Source organism: Papaver somniferum, chromosome 7 (genome assembly GCF_003573695.1).
Source record: "Papaver somniferum cultivar HN1 chromosome 7, ASM357369v1, whole genome shotgun sequence".
NCBI classification, from domain to species: domain Eukaryota; kingdom Viridiplantae; phylum Streptophyta; class Magnoliopsida; order Ranunculales; family Papaveraceae; genus Papaver; species Papaver somniferum.
The window spans coordinates 48,732,114-48,738,815 of NC_039364.1; the positions used below are offsets into that span (position 1 = coordinate 48,732,114).

At 35.6% G+C, this 6,702-nt stretch overlaps 1 long non-coding RNA gene across 2 annotated transcripts; it reads left to right on the plus strand.

Moving 5' to 3' along the window:
- Positions 1-4,655: 4,655 nt before the first annotated feature.
- On the plus strand, positions 4,656-6,284 carry LOC113292642. Of its 2 annotated transcripts, XR_003331809.1 has the most exons (4): positions 4,656-5,068; positions 5,149-5,186; positions 5,949-5,999; positions 6,087-6,284. It is a non-coding gene; the product is annotated as an uncharacterized LOC113292642 (long non-coding RNA). The 2 variants fall into 2 exon arrangements; XR_003331808.1 differs by having other exon boundaries at positions 5,149-6,284.
- Positions 6,285-6,702: the final 418 nt, after the last annotated feature.

The window sequence follows — 6,702 nt, forward strand, 5'->3', positions numbered from 1 at the left end:
CACTGGATTGTATTACAACTCTCTCTAATCTTCGATATCCATATAATATCTCCATCCTGCTCATGAAAACGTTTCTAACTGCATCTAATTGGAGAAATGTAAACGCTCTGCTTGGATCCATTTTCTATGATACGAACACAAGTAGCTGGTCGAGATTTGGTTGTGTATTGATAAATAAGAAATTATGTCTTGAATGCTTGGTATATGGTGGGGAAATTGATAAGTAGCACTTTCATTCCCAATTGTTCCCAGTCCGTAGAATAGTAAGATGGTGCGCCAACATGAGTCAAAGACTTGGCAGCTCACAAACTCATTAGTTAAGCTGCCTCTGGGTGTTGTGAGAACACCAGCTTTAGTTGCTTTCGTCGCAAACTGCTCCTGGCTTTTAGTTTAACCACCTATTCGTTAGGATGCTCAGAATTTCTTCTAAATCCTGCAAAGTGACTAAAATAATGTTATTAGTCCAATAACGAATCCTAGCTAATGTAGTTATGGGTGTAAATGTGTCGCATTTGTATACTTATCAAATTTTCCCATACTTAGATTTTGCTAGTCCCGAGAAGAACAAAAACGAAAATATATCCGCTCTACAACTGGAAAAATATCCGTTCAACAGCTGGATAAAAAGTAACATAGGGAGATAAATATCCGCTCAACAGCTGACCATGTCATGCAAATTCTGTAAGACCCGCTCAATAGCTATATGTTTTTTTCTTTTTTTTTTTGAAAAATCATAATAAAAATGAGAATCTATAAAAATCTAAATGCTTAACCACTCCCCCATACTTAAACATTACATTGTCCTCAATGTAATTAAGTCATCCAACGTAGAAATTAAGATGGGAAATTCCTAAAATGATATGCAAAAAGTAAACAAATAAAAATAAACAAGAACATAGATATACCTACTGGAATGTACATAAAGGATCTCCATATACTAATAATCTGAAAATTCGGGGATCAACCAAAAATACAATATTTACGACAGCTTCGTACTTATGTTATGATACCTTGAAGAAGGTGAACCTATCAAAAAGAAAAAGTCACCCCAAAATCTGGTTTTTACTTCACATGGAAGTGAGTAAAGAAAAAAGTATGGAGATACTATTGGGGTTGGGGAAATATCAATTGGTCCATGTACGATGTTTTGAATAGGCAAATCCTCTGGGTACTTGGATGGAAAGTAATCCAACAAAACCTTAGAAGCACACAATTCTAAGCCTAAATTAGGTAACTTTAGGAAGTCTAAGGGTCTAGAAACAACCTCTAAGTCGGGTGAATGATCTTGTGAGATAGATTCATACATGCAATTAGGCAAATCATTTACACAAAAATCCACAGGGTTATCTATATATTCTGTTTGGAACAAAGAGTCACTATAAGACTAATAATTATCAACATATAATCTTTGGCATTACAGAATTCTAAAAATCTTTGTTCCAAATTAGGCGGTGTGTGTTTGTAATACTTCTAATACATCGTTTTAGGTGATTGCTGACTTACCATGTTCGAAAAATCATATTCATAGCTCCGGGGTTGATACTCATCTGAATAACCATCCATATCGAAATGACGTGGGTTCCAAGTTCATACCTAGGACGATTATAAGCACAAATTTCCTTGTATCGTGGCCCATACTTGTATTCACCAAGCGTCATCTCAGATGACGTCTCGTGCAAAGAATTTATTATCCTCAAAAAAAAAAGTACCTGAAAAAATTTTTAAAACACAAAACAAGTCAAAAGGAAAAAGAAATTCTAAAATAAAAAAAAATATTGTACAAAAAAATAAAATACTAATTACAAAATCAAAAATATTAATTACAATATTCCACAACCGCTCCTCGGCAGTGGCGGCAAAAGTTGGTAGGATGGATTACCTATATATAATAACCACAATCGCACGATGTCTAACTAGTACACAGACGCAAGTATGGGTCGAACCCACAGGGAGCGATGGAAAAAATGTAACCAATATTCCTAATCGACTAACCAATCAAGATATGAATTTCTAATTTTAAAAAAGAATAAAAACAAATAAAATAAACTAAAATAACAAAATGAATCCAATAGAAAATTCGGTAACTAGGGTTTGTAGTATCCACCACTACTTTTATTCAATTATGGAAATGAAACATAATTCATTAATATTTATTTATTATTTATTCTATCGACATTACCTATTATAAGTATTAGGATCGCAAATATGACTGGGACACCCTAAGCACGGTACATCAAAAGACTAAACTCAAGCATGCACCATCAAATTGCGTTAGCGAGAAAGTTCTACGAAACTAAATACAGGTTCACAAATAATACTTGGCTATTCTAAGCATACCTCATCAAAGGATTTAATCCAAGCATAGAATATCAGATAAGTAGACAAATATATTTGTAACCCTAACAATTAAGCAGAAAGGTTTACAAAACCGGTGAAACAACAACTCCTATTTCGATTAATCAATAAACAATATCAAGAATTAATTTATTCAAATCATAATAGTCTTTTGCTTAATTAATCAATCCAAAATAGCCTAATCCTCCATGTGGTTTCAACTAAAACTCTAGTTACAAAAAGTTTAACAAGATATCGCAATGGATTTCTTAAAATCCGTTAAAACAAATAAGTCAAGTTAGAGAGATTAAACCGAATGAATCGTGGTCTTCTCTTTTCTTTATTATGCTCTGATCTTTGCCGCAACACTCTTCTTCTCCTCTTTGGCTCTGTAGCCGCAGTACTCTTCCGTCAAACGGATATGTAGCCGACCCTCCTGTTGTCGGAACTCCTCTTGTTCTACTCAAATGAAAATAATATATAATGGCGTGAGAATTCAGACCTAGCAAATCTCTGCCAAGGCCCAGTCCACCGACTTCTAAATTCAGGTCCACAACGTCACTTTCCCTTTTGAGACTCATTTCCAAATCTGATCACAACATCAGATTCTCCACCGATTAAAATTTGGTCATTTTCGTCAGCTGGTGGTAAACAACTTAACCACCCAACTTCAAAATTCAGTATCTTTCCCGAATCTTGACCATAACACTCTCATAGGCCTTCCCAAGTACGGCCACAGTGTAACTTCCAATTCAGTGATCATCAAAGTTTCTTCAACAGCATCACTGCCTGCACTGCCCTATCCATATCCTCACTATGGGAATACTATACACCCAATTCCAATCCGAGTTCAGAAATCCCCAGCACAGCTCCATCTTTATTCTTTGGATGTCTCTCTGACGTTTATCCATCTCGACCACAACAGTCGCCTGAACTTCCAAGTTTCAGCTTACGGTTAACACTTCATGCCATAAAATTCATTCCTATCTCTGTCCATCTCAGAACTGAGCTCCATACAGCCACCATGAACCCTCTCAAAGCATCACCCACAACTGCAGTTCACTTTCGGCAATTGTCTGCACTGATTTCTCTCCGTGTGATCTCGTCATCTATATCTCTGCCAACAAACCCATCACCAAATATCACCACGATCTCAAAGCCAAGATACAAACATTGTCAGTTCTTATAGCCTGAATTCGCTGCTCTTGCATTACCATCTGCAGATTCAAACCAAATTTCATATGAAATGGAAGACAACAACAGCAACACCTGCAATCAATCCATGCAAAACTCCCACTTTTTTATTCTGCCATCTGCCATTAACCCAATCGTCACCTGCAAACCCAATTCCATTTGACTAAAAAATTGAGATTCACCACTGCCTGTGTTCATCGCCACCACCAGAAATCGGCTGCTGTTGATGCTGTACCACACATGCTCAGCTTAACAGTCAGGTAAATAGTGTAGATCAAACGCATAACACCAGTTTTTCTTCAATTGACTCTTTGGCTTGAATTCATCTTCTTTACTAAACCATCACAAACTCAAGCATTCCCTGTCTCATAAGCTTCCAAAATTCCTAATTCGGTGTTCGTCTCGTCTGCAGATCATTAATCAACGCCAAAAATAGATAAAACCCATCTCTGCAGTATCAACCTTGTAATATCTTTCTCGATCCATTTAAATTATAGACCTATTTCGTAGCTTGCAAATCCCCAATTCAGTTGCTGCTGTAGACGGTAGATACACCCCTACTTGCATAAACTTCAGTCTCTAGAAGAATCAAAAGCATGAGAAACTGTTGTCACTGGATTGTGTTATAATTCTCTCTAATCTTCTATATCCCTGTAATATCTCCATCCTTCTCATGAAAACGTTTATAACTGCAGCTACTCGGAGAAATGTAAACGCCCTGCTCAGATCCATCTCCCCTACTTTAAAATGATAAGTCATATGGGCTCGCACCGTGAGTACGACACCCCCTCAAATTAAATTAGATAAAAAATTTCCCACAAAGCAATTCTGAAGGGGACAAATGGCGTGATTCTATTGGTCGGGACATTAAAAATTTAATAACACTCCGTTTACACCCAATATTTAACCGGCCGTTTATAACACCGTTAAACAAAAGGTGGGTATACGACACTTATGTAGAGGTGTATAGCTAATAAATTTCTTAATGTACACCGAAAACTTAACTGGACGTTACTATCGCCAGTCAAGTAAACAATACCTCCGTTAAAATAACTAAACCTAGAATCGATTATCTTCTTCTCCTCTTCTTTGTTTCTTTTTCTTCTTCCTGTTCTTCTTCTGCAATTGCTTTGAGAATCAAAAACTGAGAGTTTGAAGATTGAATGAATAAGAGTAAGATCTAAGAGGGGTTTCTGGTGGTGAAGATCGTCAGGTAATTTAATTAGACTCAACTGAAATGGGGGTTTCAGAGAAAGGACTTAGGGTTTCTCAGAAAGTTGATTCAAGTTAGTGATGTACAAGAAGAATTAAGGAGTGGGTTTAGTCGATTGAGGAACGGGGTGAAGTGAATTAGATGTTGTAGCCGTTCTGGGGAAGAATTGAGTAATTATGGTTCTGTGAATTGAAGATGAATCTTCTTCTTAACCTTAACATGCTTAACCTTACTAGAGAAAAAGCGTTATCAGTGGATAATTAGGGTTTATCGAAGAAAGTTAGGGTTTCGATTGGAGAGGATGAAGTTGATTTGCTGTTTTTGGAGGTGATTAAGGAAACCCCTCTAAACTCTACTGTTTTTTTTTTACAGGGGAATTGACAGAGTTTTTTTATTTTTTGATTTAGGAACCAAATTAGAATCACAAAAAACAAGCTTGATCAAGGTATGTAAGCTTTTTGAGATTTCTTTTACTGATAGATTAAATATGGTCTTAATGTCTTTAACAATGGTCGCCGTGAATACTACTATCCATCTGTTTGTAAAAAGGCTTGAGTGAATGACCAGTTTAGCTGTAAGGAGATATAAATTTAGATGCTAAAATTGGTGAACCGATTTTGTTTCTTTTTTGTTTTTGTTTTTTTGGTTATGCTTAAATTTTCTCTTCAGTTTGTGTTGAGTTTGCATGGTGCCATCTTGAGTTTATGTAGCATACTAAAGAAAACACCAGATTCTTTTATTAATCAAGTTTTGTTTCTACAATTGTTCTCCTTGAATCATCAATTATATAATCACCATGATCCACAATTGTCCATGAAAATATTGAATTTTGATTCCTTTTCAACTGTAGAATAGAAGTCTACCGAAACAGAAGAAATAGATAGACAATTGCAGCTTCAGTAATATAGTATTAGTTTGTGTTTCTTTCTTTAGAATCTCTCGGATCCTTTTTTACATATTGTGTTATTCTTTTTAGTGCATTACCATATGATTCACTCACCCCTCTAATATTATGCAGTTTTTCTATTTTTTCATTACTATTCCATGAGTGAGTGTTTTGTCATTGATTGTTTAATTTAGCGTAACCTCTTATGAATACATATTGTATTTGGTATCTTGCTGGACATTCTTGGGGAATGCTTCCTCATCATATTGTGTTGCTGGCGGACTATTTAACCTTCTTATTGCACTGTTTCTTATGCATCAGGTTATTAGCTAGGGAAATGTTGTTTATTGTTTTTACGGGTTCGTTAGATTAGTAAGTAGCTCACCAGATCTTTTATTCTATGCGTACATTATCTTCTTTGTTCACGGCTTATATTGATCTTTTTTAAGGGAGTCGCAGATCATGTGCGCATCCAGGAACCAAGCTCGGAACGTGCAGGCAGTGTAGAGGTTCAGGGAAGGTTTGTTCTTTCACTATCCCGAGAACTGTGAACTGTAATGGAGAAGTTGATGATGCTATAAATTGGCTCAATTGTAAATTGATTAAGGTTGCTTAATGTTTTTTTGCTCAAGTTTATAATGGAAGAATATTTTATTACGTTGGTGTAGTGACTAATGGGACGAAATTCTAATTTCATCTGCATCATATTCTAATTTTTAGTTGCAAACTTTTGCCTTGAAACTGTAATTTTGATAATCTTCAAAATGGTTTGAATTTTGAAATGTCAAGGAGATCTCAGGTTGAATTTTTGACTTTCTGGTTTGGTTTCACATTAGTGTAAGTTTTTTTTCCTCCAGCTAACTCATAATTTTTTTTTTTGTTTTCATCTATTGATGAAACTCGAACGTTTTTACTTGGAAGTTGGAACTATCAATGTATGGAATGATTTATTGATGCCTTGACGGCTGTACAACAGAATGAAAATGGTCACTCCTCGGGTTAAGTAAATAATATAGAGCTTCATCTATCGTTTGGTCGTCACCATATGTAATACCATAGGTTAACTTATATCGAA